Raw genomic sequence first — 13,352 nt, forward strand, 5'->3', positions numbered from 1 at the left:
TGATACACAGCACCTATGTATATCTACTAAAACAAATATTCATAATAAATAGTAGAGTCATGGAGAGTTGTTTTAGGAGTCACTGCCCGTGGGAAGAAGGTTATCTTCAGCCTGATGGTTCTAGCTCTGATACTTCTGTATCTTTTCCTCAGATGGTAGTAGCGAAATGATGCTGAGTGTGGGGTAGCAGGGTCCTCCCTGATGTTGCGATCATTAAACAATGATCCTGGTAAATCCCATCAATGGGGAGGACGTCAAGTTGGAGCTGTTCAAAACGAGGGCTCAGCTGCACTTGGAGCAATCTGTGCACTTCTAGTCGCCCCATTACAGGAAGAATGTGAAGGCTTCAGAAAGGGTACCTGGGTTTTGGCCTGGATTAGAGGGTATGAGGTGGACAAACTTGGGAGTGTTTTCTCTGGAGCGTTCGAGGCCGAGGGGAAACCCAAAATAAGTTTGTAAAATGATGAGAATCATAGATAGGATAGACAATCAGAATCTTTTTGCCAGGCTAAAATATCAAATTCTAGGGGTCGCTCATTTAAGATAGGAAGGACAAAGTTTAAAGGGGATGTGCAGAGCACGTGTTTGAACAGGCAAAAGCAGACACAATGTTAGCATTTAAGAAGGTGTTAAGTTGACACATAAATATGCAGGGAATAGAGGGATATGGATCATCTCCAAGTGGAAAAAAAATAGTTTTTATTTGCCATTGTGCTTAGCCCAGACATCACAAACTTCAGGGCCTCGGCTGTGCTGCACATTCTATATTCTATATGGAATCATAGAATAAATCCAGTGCAGCAATTTGGCCCATTATGTCTATACTAGCTCTCTACAAGAGCAATTCACAATTTCCACCCCCAAATCCCTTTCTTCTGGCCTGCCACATCTTTCTCCATGATGTATTGTAATGCAATGGATTAATTAAATATATGCTTATAAAAGGGATTAGAATTCAGTTAGCTGTTAGATTGCATGCATTTCACAGGCACAGTCTTGCAAAGTCCCATGGCAGGTGCAAGCAGAAGCTTCTGGGCTTTAGCAACGTGTGCACACCCCAGAAACTGAAACATTTCCAGAGAGTTGGGGCACTGTGTTTTTGGTAAAGCCTGGAAATTGCAACATTTGCAAACTGCAACCAAAACAAAATAACAGTGCCTGGAACATGAGGAGGAGAGGGGCAGAGAATGAGAGAGAGGCAGTTAGCGGAAGGTAGTCTGAGAAAAGGCTGAACAAAGGTGGAGCTTGCTGAAAAGACTCCTTGTCCAAGACTGGGCAGAGTTCTAATATGGCCTGGGTTTGGCCTGAGTGCACTCTCTGTGGAAATCAGGAATGCTGGCTAGTCTTCCCAGTGTGGCGAAGAGGAGAAAAACTCTGTGAGAAGAACCTGGAAAGAAGACAAGTTTCTTCTGGAAGACACTCCTGTTTGGGGTGTCCAACAAGCAACAACCATCTCTCTGTAACCCTCCACAACTTTCTTGCCTGGTAATTCTAAGTAAACCACTGAAGTTTGCTTGCTGCTGGTATATGGATTCAGTGAACTCATAACAGTATACATGTCTTTTCTCTTTTGGCTTGGCTTCGCGGACGAAGATTTATGGAGGGGGTAAAAAGTCCACGTCAGCTGCAGGCTCGTTTGTGGCTGACAAGTCCGATGCGGGACAGGCAGACACGATTGCAGCGGTTGCAGGGGAAAATTGGTTGGTTGGGGTTGGGTGTTGGGTTTTTCCTCCTTTGCCTTTTGTCAGTGAGGTAGGCTCTGCGGTCTTCTTCAAAGGAGGTTGCTGCCCGCCAAACTGTGAGGCGCCAAGATGCACGGTTTGAGGCGATATCAGCCCACTGGCGGTGGTCAATGTGGCAGGCACCAAGAGATTTCTTTAGGCAGTCCTTGTATCTTTTCTTTGGTGCACCTCTGTCACGGTGGCCAGTGGAGAGCTCGCCATATAACACGATCTTGGGAAGGCGATGGTCCTCCATTCTGGAGACGTGACCCATCCATCTTAAAGACCACAATAGAACCTGCACTGGTGCAGCCCAGAATCCAACACCAACCCCCCCCAACATACACACACACCATAAGTAGGATTTTCCTCATCGCACATTTTCTCCTTCCACTCTCTTTTACACTAATGGCCTGTAGTCCATCAACCATCAACACCTGACCCTATCCTCTCTCCGTGAACTCCTCATCCACCCAATTTCCCTTCAGCCTTCCTTTGAAGAAGATAGTCCCAGATCCTTTGATCTTTCTTTAACACATCCCAGAAATCTTATCCATAAACTGGAGATACACAGGAGACTGCAGGGTTCTGATGCCAAATGCAAGATGCTGGAGGAACTCTGGGAGAAGAAGAATAGTCGACATTTTGAGCCAAAACTCTTCATTAGGATTAAGGAAAGTTAGTGCAGAAGCTAGTGCAGTGAGGATGATGTAGGAGGGGGGGGGGGTGATACAAAAGGGGAGGTTCCATGGGTTTGGCCATCCAGGCAGAGGAATGGCTTCTGCCAGTCAAAGGGAGAGAGAGGCAAAACAAACAGGTGAAGAACGATGAGTCATAGAGGATGGAGTGGGTTATTTGAAGACAAAAATATCAGTAAATTTTTCTGGACCCTTTCCGATGCTTCACATTATTCCTATCATGTGGCAACCTGAAATGAATATTACAGTATATTCCAGATGAAGCCAGACTTGTGTTTTATAAACTTGACTGTTTTTATAATGCTTTTGCTTCCATAATCTTGCTGATAATTCATTCAGTCTGTGAAGGTGGCATTTTGTGCAGCTGTTTTGACAGATTCTGCATACTTACTCATCTGTAGTTGTGGTTAATGAGGTAATTTACCCATCTTCTGGAGATTAATGAAGTGTTCAGTGTGAACACTTAACAATCTTTGAGAATTACTCTGCATAAGTAGCTTAAGATGTCACCTCCAGAATTAACTTTGCAAACTTCAACTCAATTGTAAACTTACAATGTCTCAATTAAATCGAGAATGTTGGAAACCCTCCGCAGAGCAGGCAGCATCTGGAGAGAGAGAATTAATAGGTCAAGCCGAAGAGTGGATTCCAGTAGAAGGGGGAGAGCAATCAAAAGGGAAGCTCTGATGAAGTTCAGGGACAAAGGTGGGAGAAGTGGGAAAAGCAAGAGAATAGTGAGGGTAAATATGGTGAAAATGAGTGAAGTCTGAGATTAACAGAAGAGAAAAGGGCAGAGTAAGTACTGGACAATGTGCAATGAAGGACTTACATTGTCCCATTATCTGAAATTGTTGAATATACTGTTGAACATGGAAAGTTGAAACATGCAAGATAGAAGATAAATGGATGATCTCAATGGCTGCAGCTTGGCAAAAGGAATTGATTCATTTCATGAAAGCTTTAATCACATTCCAAACAATAATCATGTAGAAAATATCTCCAGAAATCCTGAATGTGATTGGCGGCTGTATTTTTGCACGGCCAAGAACAAAGATGGTGAAAATCTCTTCTCCAAACTCGACGGGCACATTCTGCCATCATTCAACATTAATCTCCTCCTGAATGTTTAATTATTGGGCTGCGGAGTCAGGTTTTGAATATTACTGAATCCATTAGGATTACTATGAGCTGTATTGTCACAATGCGCACAATGGTGAGAGATAAAAGCTGTGCAACAAGACTGATTTTAACGTGCTATTCTTATCAACCTGACATCATCCAGGAGAAGTGAGGCATTTCTGAAAAATAGAGACTTCAGCAATGTGTCAAAATCCTGTTGATTTTCTGCTGATAAAGAACATCACATAATTTCCAAGGAATACAGTCACCTTCAGATTTTAGGGGCTCTGGAACTTCAAGAGAAAGCTCTGTGAGTTCTTTGAAGTCTAAAATGTATATCGTCGTTCCAAAATTCAAAAATTGATTCATGCCCATGAACAAATAGGAGCACTGCCTAGTTCTAAAGATAAGAGTATAAACTTCCATTTGGTTTGGAGTCTTCCATACAAATAATGACCAGGCACTGCCAATTTTAGAAGATTAACGGTGAACTAGCATTCAACAAGAACAAAATCAAGTCAATATTTTTTTCTTGCACTAAACTGCAACAGTGAAACTGATTTATCTGTCCGCTTATATTTATTAATTCTCTTGTCTTGGTATATTGTTGTCATTTAATCTACACTTGGCGCCTCTTACATAAGTGTTTGGCTGCAGCAAGCAACAATTTCAGATTAAACTCTCATTATCATCCACTGAAAATCATTTAAATTAAATCTCATGCATTTTGCAGAGAAAATATATATTTATTTAATCAGCAAGAACCGTAAAAAGTAGTAAGTGATGCCGGCCATTCATTCTCTTGCGCATGTTCCACCATTCAATCGACTCATGACTGATCTGACTTTCAGAACAAGCTAAATTCCTCTGCAGGTTGAAGTCGCAGCAAACCACCTTCTTCCAACCTCTTCAGCCAATTTCAACCAAGCACAGACTAGGTGGCTGTTTGCAGAACACCTGAGCTCCATCTGCAACGGCCACCTTTAGCATCCTGTTGCACGTCATCTCAAATTCTTTTCCCATTTACGGCACTTACTATTTGTCCTTGGTCTTCTCCATGGTCACAGTCAAGCCAAAAACAAACTGGAAGAGCTAGGAGTACTTCATCGACCCCTTGGGTAGACTGCAGTCCAATGGCATGGACATTGAATCTTCCAATTTCACATAACCCACTTCCTCTGTGTTGTGTACTACATGCCATTCCATCTTCCCCCTACTCGATGCTCAGACTCATCCCCCCACCTGGTTCCATCTGCCCATCATCTATCCCTCATCTGTGTATCTCTACCCTCCCCTTCCCCATCTTGCTCCAGGTACCTACTTCTTTTCTGTTTCCACCCATCTCTACCGCCCTTGCCACACCCCTCCCTCTCACTTCTATACACTGGCCACCTTTCCTCTGCACCTTCAGTCCTGAAGTGGGGTCTAGATCTGATCCCAGAAGAGAACTGTGGAAATATTTACACCACAGAGGGAGGCCAGTTAAAAGCAAACTTCCCAGATAATCCCATCCTCCTGCACTCAGCCTGTGGCCCAACAGATCACAGTTCCCCCAAGAACACAGCCCAAATACTTTTTAGGGAGATCTTTGACTTTTTTTGCAAGCCCTACCTGAGGTAATTTACGCTCCTGCCCCAAGTGCATTTGAAAATCAAGCCTACAATTGGCCAAAGATATCTTAAAACGTTATCTTCAGCTTGTTCAACAATAATCTCTAATCGATTTACGGTGTAAGTCTTGACTGGCAATGGTGAGCTCATTACTATTACAGTACCAATGACCCAGGTTTGAATCCACAGCTGTCTGTAAGGAGTTTGTACGCTCTCCCGTGTAAGTTTTCCTCTAGACGATCTGGTTTCTTCCCACCCTCCAAAAATGTAGGGGACTGGTAGATAAATTGGATGCAATTGTGTGGTATGGGTTTCAAAGCTTCTATCATGTTGTAAATAAATACATTTACAAGTAAAATTTAAATTGACAGCTGAGTTTACCAGATGATTCCCTGCACAATTCAGTGGAACAAGGTTCCTGTCTCCAAGGCAAAATAATTTCACAAACTGTGCTTAAACATGCAACCTAAACATGACCATAATTTTCGAGCCATTTAATTTTACTATCACACTCTATCCTGAGGTCACTAATTATTGACAGTTAATTTTCAGGATGCAAATCTTCAAGAATAATGAACAAAATTTAAGAGACCTATTGGGATTTGAACCTTGAAGCATGTAAAGCAATTTAAAGAGACTGCTGAATGACCCAACAATAAAAGCTGAATTGAATTGTTTGCAGTGACAATATATAAAGTGTTTTTTGGTGCCTTTACAAAGGACCATTGCACTAGATTCATACAGCATCAGACAGTTTTAGCAGCAGGACTGAAAATATGTGTAATGGGATAATTATATATTGCTAAGGGGGATTAGAAAACAGATAAAGCTCAATAACAAAGGTGTTCAAGAAAATGTATGTATCTCAAATAGTTTTGGAAAAGATGATACATTATTGAGTGTTTGCACTCCAGTGACAATAGTTCCTCAGTCCATTTCACCAGCACAGTGTTTCACTGAACTCTCATCGCTGTCTCCCTTCAACTGCTAATTAGCAAAGCATCCAGCAAGCTACTAATCTTCCTTGCGGCCCTCCCTCACTGGAGTCAGCCTATTGCTTTGTTTACAGCGTCCCAGCTGCTCATGGGTCCCAGCCTGCTTGTGGGCTTTGTGAAGCAATCCATACTACAAGCCTACAAAGGCAGGACCCCGCAACTTTTCCTCCGGTATATCGACGACGACGTCGGGATTGCCTCATGCACCCGTGATGAGCTTGTCAACTTCATCCACTCCGTGGCCAACTTCCAACCCAATCTCAAACTCACCTGATTCATCTCCGATACTTTCCCCTTCCTGGATCTCTCTGTCTCCAGCTCGGAAGACGACTATCCACCGACATATATTCTTTCTTTCTTTGGCTTGGCTTCGCGGACGAAGATTTATGGAGGGGGTAAAAAGTCCACGTCAGCTGCAGGCTCGTTTGTGGCTGACCAGTCCGATGCGGGACAGGCAGACACGATTGCAGCGGTTGCAAGGGAAAATTGGTTGGTTGGGGTTGGGTGTTGGGTTTTTCCTCCTTTGCCTTTTGTCAGTGAGGTGGGCTCTGCGGTCTTCTTCAAAGGAGGCTGCTGCCCGCCAAACTGTGAGGCGCCAAGATGCACGGTTTGAGGCGTTATCAGCCCACTGGCGGTGGTCAATGTGGCAGGCACCAAGAGATTTCTTTAGGCAGTCCTTGTACCTTTTCTTACAAACCCTCTAATTCCCACAACTACCTGGACTACACCTCCTCACACCCTGCCCTCTGCAAGGATTCCATCCCCTTCTCTCAATTTCTCTGTCTCTGCCACATCTGTTCCCAAGATGAGGTCTTCCAGTCCAGATCTTTCATAATGTCTGTCTTCTTCCACAAATATGGCTTCCATTATCAACTCAGCCCTCACCCACATCTCCTCTAGACCAGCCCCCTCAGCCCCCAGATGCAACAAACATAGAATCCCCCCAGATGCAACAAACATAGAATCCCCCTCATCCTCACCTACCAACCTACCAGCCTCCGCATTCAACACATCATCTGCTGGAATTTATGGCACTTACAACAGGACCCCACCACCAGACACATTTTTCCTCCTCCCCCCCTCTCTGCCTTCTGTAGGGACTGCTCCCTCTGTGATTCTCTCGTGTACTCATCCTCTCCACCTATCGCTCCCTTCCCCTCCCCCACCCCGCACTTTCCCCTGTGGCTGCAGGAGGTGCCATACTTGCACTTACACCTCCTCCCTCACCACGGTCGGGGCCCCAAGCAGGCCTTTTAAGCAAAGAAACACGTTACTTGAATGATCACATGACTTACTGCATCCGGTGCTCCCTTTGTGGCCTTCTCTACATTGGAGAGACTAGTCGCAGATTAGGACATCACTTCACTGAGAGCATCTGCTCTCCAACAGCGACTTCCCAGTAGCCAACCATTTCAATTCTGAGTCACATTCCCAAGCTCACATGTCTGTCCATAGCCTTATGTATTGTCCCACTGTATAGATTGGAGGAACATCACTATTTCTGTCTGGGCATTCTCCAGTCAGATGGCATTAACATCGATTCTCCTTTCTGTTAAACTTGCTCACCTTTTCTTTCCCCTCCCCCTATCCAGTCTTTCTAGTTCTCTCCTCCCTTGCCCTTACCCTCCCAGTCATCCCTCCTCCCCCTCATTGCTGCTGTCCCCTCCTGTTTGGACGCCTGCTGGCATTCTCTCATACCTTGATGAAGGGCTAAAGTCTGAAACATCGGTTATATATTTTTACCTTTGCTACATAAAGGTCCTGTTTTGCGGAAATGCCAAAATGTTTGGCCTGGAAGTCAGCCTGAAGAAAACTGAGGTCCTCCATCAGCCAGCTCCCCACCATGACCACCAGCCCCCCTACATCTCCATCAGGCACACAGAACTCAAAATGGTCAACCAGTTTACCTACCTCGGCTGCACCATTTCATCTGATGCAAGGTTTGAAAAAGAGATAGACAACAGACTCGCCAAGACAAATAGCGCCTTTGGAAGACTACACAAAAGAGTCTGGAAAAACAACCACCTGAAGAAACACACAAAGATCAGCGTGTACAGAGCCGTTGTCATACCCACACTCCTGTTCGACTCTGAATCATGGGTCCTCTACCGGCATCACCTATGGTGATGCTTCCATCAGCGCTGTCTCCGCTCCATCCTCAACATTCATTGGAATGACTTCATCACCAACATCGAAGTACTTGAGCTGGCAGAGTCCGCAAGCATCGAATCCATGCTGCTGAAGACCCAACTGCGCTGGGTGGGTCACGTCTCCAGAATGGAGGACCATCGCCTTCCCAAGATCGTGTTCTAAGGCGAGCTCTCCACTGGCCACCGAGACAGAGGTGCACCAAAGAAGAAGTACAAGGACTGCTTAAAGAAATTTCTTGGTGCCTGCCCCATTGACCACCGCCAGTGGGCTGATATCGCTTCCAACCGTGCATCTTAGCGCCTCACAGTTCGGCAGGCAGCAACCTCCTTTGAAGAAGACCGCAGAGCCCATCTCACTGACAAATGACAAAGGAGGAAAAACCCAAGACCCAACCCCAACCAACCAATTTTCCCTTGCAACCGCTGCAACCGTGCCTGCCTGTCCCGCATCGGACTTGTCAGTCACCAACGAGCCTGCAGCAGACGTGGACATACCCCTCCATAAATCTTCGTCCGCGAAGCCAAGCCAAAGAAGAAGACATAAAGGACCAGCTGAGTTGCTTCAGCATTTTGTACTTATACTATTGCTCTGTTTGCCCTCTGACCCACCCAACATCACCTCTTCCTTCCCCACTCTTTAGGAATGTAGCTGAGAAAGACGCACAAAAAAAGATAAAGATTGTTGATACCATTGATAATAATTTGTATCTCACCGAAGACTTGAAAACTTCAACAGCTGTACCGTGGAAAGCATTCTGGCTGGTTGCATCACTGCCTGGTATAGAGGTGCCAATTCTCAGGACAAAAATAAACTCCAGAGGGTTGTTAACTCGGCCTGCAACGTCACAGGCACCACTCCATTGAGGACACCTACATGAGGCAGTGTCTCAAGAAAGCAGCCTCTATCCTCAAGGACCCCCTCCACCCAGGACCTCTTCACTCTGCTACCATCAGGGAAAAGGTACAGGAGCTAAAGACGAGCACTCAGCGGCACAAGGACGGCTTCTTCCCTGCTGCCATCAGATTCCTGAATAATCAATGAACCAAAGACGCTACCTTACTTTTCATGCACTATCATTTTTATTTATTTTGGTACGGTGGTTTATATGTTTGTTTGCACTGTGATGCTGCCACAAAACAATGAATTTTGAGACTTGTTCATGATAATAAATTCTGATTCTGATTCTGAAACAATGACTTCTGAAGAAAAGTATTGTAATACATTACCATTATGGGATAAGCCTGTCATTGAATCAAGGTCTTTGAGGAGTGAACTACTCACATCTAATTTCCAAGAAATTTTTGCCTTACTTACAAAAAATCTTTTGGGGCCTAAATTAGATAGCACTCAATTCTATCCTTCTGCAGAATTCACAATAAAGTTTTATCTACTGTATTTGATGGCATACAAAACCCACGTTTTTTTCCCCAAAAATTGGCTCAGAAATATCCCCCGGGTCTTATATGTGAAGTTGAAATTAGGGTGATAATGGTGAGTAATGCCAGCAGTGAGCATCGTCGCTACTTGACTCACTAGCATCACTGCCATATATTGTTGGGGGCTGGTGGTAGACTGTCGGGAGGAAGCGGAGCGGTGGGATCGGTGTGGGGGCCGGTGGCAGGCTGTTGGTGGGAGCGGGGCAGTGGGATCAGTGTGGAGGCCGGTGGCGGAATGTCAGGAGATCACCCAGCAGCCCTCTGTCTGTCCTCACATTGGTCCCGACATCCAGAGTCATTGAGTGTCTATGGATTCGTCTCCAGTGCTCCCGCTGCCTCAGCAGCCGCACAGACTCCAGTTCAATTCATCGGTAACCCGATCTCCAGATCCAAATCTCCAACACAATCAGGAAGCCTTCAGTGCCCAAAGCTCTTCTTGCTCTTATCACCCTCTCGAATTCCGGCTTCGTTACCTGGTTCCCATGAGCCAGTCTCCAGCAGCCTGTATGGGTCTCCCGACCTCAAGTCGCCTGCAGCCCGTCCAGTCCCTGCCATGGTCACCGTCCTGTTTCTCCTTTTTAATGGCAGGTGGGTGGGGGTGATGTTATTCCTAGTCCTAGTGCTTTGCTGCATGGTTGGCATAGCTGTTAGCACAATGCTGTTACAGCACCAGTGAGGGGGACCGGGGTTCAAATCCCGCGTTGTCTGTAAGGAGTTTGCGCATTATTCCTGTGTCTGCATAGGTTTTCCCCAGGGACTTTGGTTTCCTCCCACCTTTCGAAAGGTACTGGGGGTGTAGATGAATTGGGTGTAAATTGGGCGGCACAGACTCATGGGCCGAAATGGCCTGTTATCGTGCTGTATGTCTAATTTTAAAATGCAAATTTAAATTTAAAGATTGACACCAGTCCGCTGCTTCCCAGAGTCTGTGACCCCTCGTGGCCACTGCCTAGCACAGGCATCACAATCTTGGGCACAGACCTCTGCAGCTGTAGGATTTTACTTACAAACACGATCGGCTCCTTTATAAGCCATACAAAGCCAGAGCAGAGCCACCGGCATTAGAACCAGGCAATTGAAGGCTCGGAGCAGAGCTGCTTCTCCTCTTTCTACCCTCCCGAGTGGAAGTGCTGCTGTCACAGCAGAACTGACATATAATATTTTTGGTTCTCAATCAAAAGTGGGAGAATGGTCCAGCCACACTCCTAAACGTGCCATGGTACCTACCGATTTCAATATCTTCCTGGTGAAATTGCTGTTCGTTGCAGAGGAAGATTGTTGTAGCCAAAGTTTTAGATGGGCTGAGATATAACTTCCAGCCACAGAAGCATTGCCCCAACTCCTCAACACTTGATCGGTTGCAGTGTTGGTTAAGTCGATGCTGATGCTTTTGCCCAGCCTCTATTGTTCCACCTTCATATCAAATCTGACCTATTATCTAGTAATAGTGAAACAAGGGAGTCTGTAGACACTGTGATTGCAAAAGAATGCTGGATAAGCTCAGCAGGACAGACAGCATCCAAAAGAAGCAAAGGGATAGAACCAACGTTTCAGATCTGAGCCCTTCCTCAGGGGGTGAGCAGAAAGCAGGCAGACACCTATTCAGGTAGGAGGAAAGAAGGGGTGGGGGAGGGGCCACAGGCAAGACATTAATAGTAGGTATGTGTTGGAGGGTAGAAGAGAGAAAAGCTGGGAAATAATAGGGGGAAGGGATAGATGAATGGATAGATAGATATCCAATGATAGGTCACATTACAACCTCATGAAATGGTGCAAAAATAACAACCTGAGTCTGAATGTGGACAAGACAAAGGAGATGATTGTGCCCTCAGGAGGAGCAGAGTTGTCCACCCTCCACTACAGGAGGGTGAAAGCAATAGAGTACATGTTCCTCTTAAGGAACTTAAGAAGTGACCTATCCTGGACGTGCAACTTCTCATCACTTGTCAGGATAGTGCAACAGCGGCTGCAGTTCCTTTAGAAAGCTGAGGCGGGCAAGGCTACCAGTCATTGTTCTGTCATCGTTTCACAGGAGTTCTATCAAGAGCATCCTGGCTAGCAGTGTGGTACGGTTGCTGTAGAGCATTGGTATTGGAGGTCAATCCACAGAACCATAAAAGAGGCAGAGAGGACCACTGGGGTCTCTCTCAACACAGCCCCCCAACCCCAATTAATGTGATTTACCAGGAGATTGTTGTTTAAAGAGACCTCACAAAATCTGTGAAGGCCCCTACCACCCCGCACACAGCTTCTTTCAGCTACTCCTGTAAGGAAAGATACAGAAGTATTAGAGCCAGATTCACTAGGCTGAGGAACAGCTTCTTCCCAGGGGCAGTGCATCTGCTGAATGACTACTGAACTGCTCAAACAACTCCCCATGAACTGATAATAAATAATAATATTTATTATTAATACATGTATACAAGTCACGTATATAGGTTCCGTGTATATGTATAGTTTCTCTGTATATGTATTTGCACTGTTTTGCACCCTGGGCCGGAAAATGCTGTTTGGTCATGTTGTACTGTTACAATCAGATCACAAACTTGAAATTGAACTTGAATTTGAATGGCGAGGGGAGGAGTAGGGAACAGAGGAAAGGAGACGGGGACAGGGACCGCAAACTGGAGAAACTGATGTTAATGCCATCTAGTTGGCAGAGTACCCAGTCAGAATATTAGGCATTGTTCCTCCAATTTGCAGATGGCCTTGGTTTGGCCATGCATGAGGCCATGGACAGACATGTTGGTGTGGGAATGGTACGTGGAATTTAAGTGGTTTAGTAATTAACTAGTGATCTAGTTTAGCATTAGGTTTGTTTAATTATGTTGCTGTGAAATGCTTTGAGATGCTTTGCTTCATTAAAGATGCCATCTAGTAACTCCTTGTTAACAGTGAGAGATAATGCAGGCTTACTGCAGTTAACAAAAAAAGTCATACTCCTGAAATCCTCTCCTTTACACCCAAATAATACCCAATAAACATGTCTGACTTATAATGTATTAAAAGCATTATCGCACATTAAACTATTTAAAACCCTAAAATAAATTATATTAATTAACAAGTTACTTTGATTGAAACGAAGAAGCCACAATTGGTTTTGAAATCACAAATAGCAACTGTGCAAACAGAGACCACTCTCCATTCATAATCGTGCAATGGGAAGTCGTTCGACACAAGTGGCTTGGAAAATGATGACAGTATTTATTCAGGCCGTGATCAATTCTTCAATGTCCACATGATGCAGATATATCTGATCGAGAAAAGAATTGCGATGAGGATCTAGAGTCAAACCTTGACTTTGCAGATCCATGGAAGCAAATCAGAGGACGAGGGCTGAGGATACACATTGAATTTACAATCGCTGTTTCTGTAATAATGTGAGAGAACACATTTGGGTGAATCCTGCTCCTGGCCAAATACGTGAAGGTTAATTGCATCTTGCAATTCCAACCCATGTTTACCAGTGGTATCCAAATTAAACTCCCTATAGTTTTATCAAAATTAAACATTGCTAAAACAAAACCAAATAAAGCTAGATTTTTAATTATAAATTAACACATTAGCCTCCAAGAATCAGCATGCCGTTCAATTTGCCTTCATTCATATTCATACATCAGAA

The sequence above is a fragment of the Narcine bancroftii genome, chromosome 11 (genome assembly GCF_036971445.1).
Source record: "Narcine bancroftii isolate sNarBan1 chromosome 11, sNarBan1.hap1, whole genome shotgun sequence".
Taxonomy (NCBI): Eukaryota; Metazoa; Chordata; class Chondrichthyes; order Torpediniformes; family Narcinidae; genus Narcine; species Narcine bancroftii.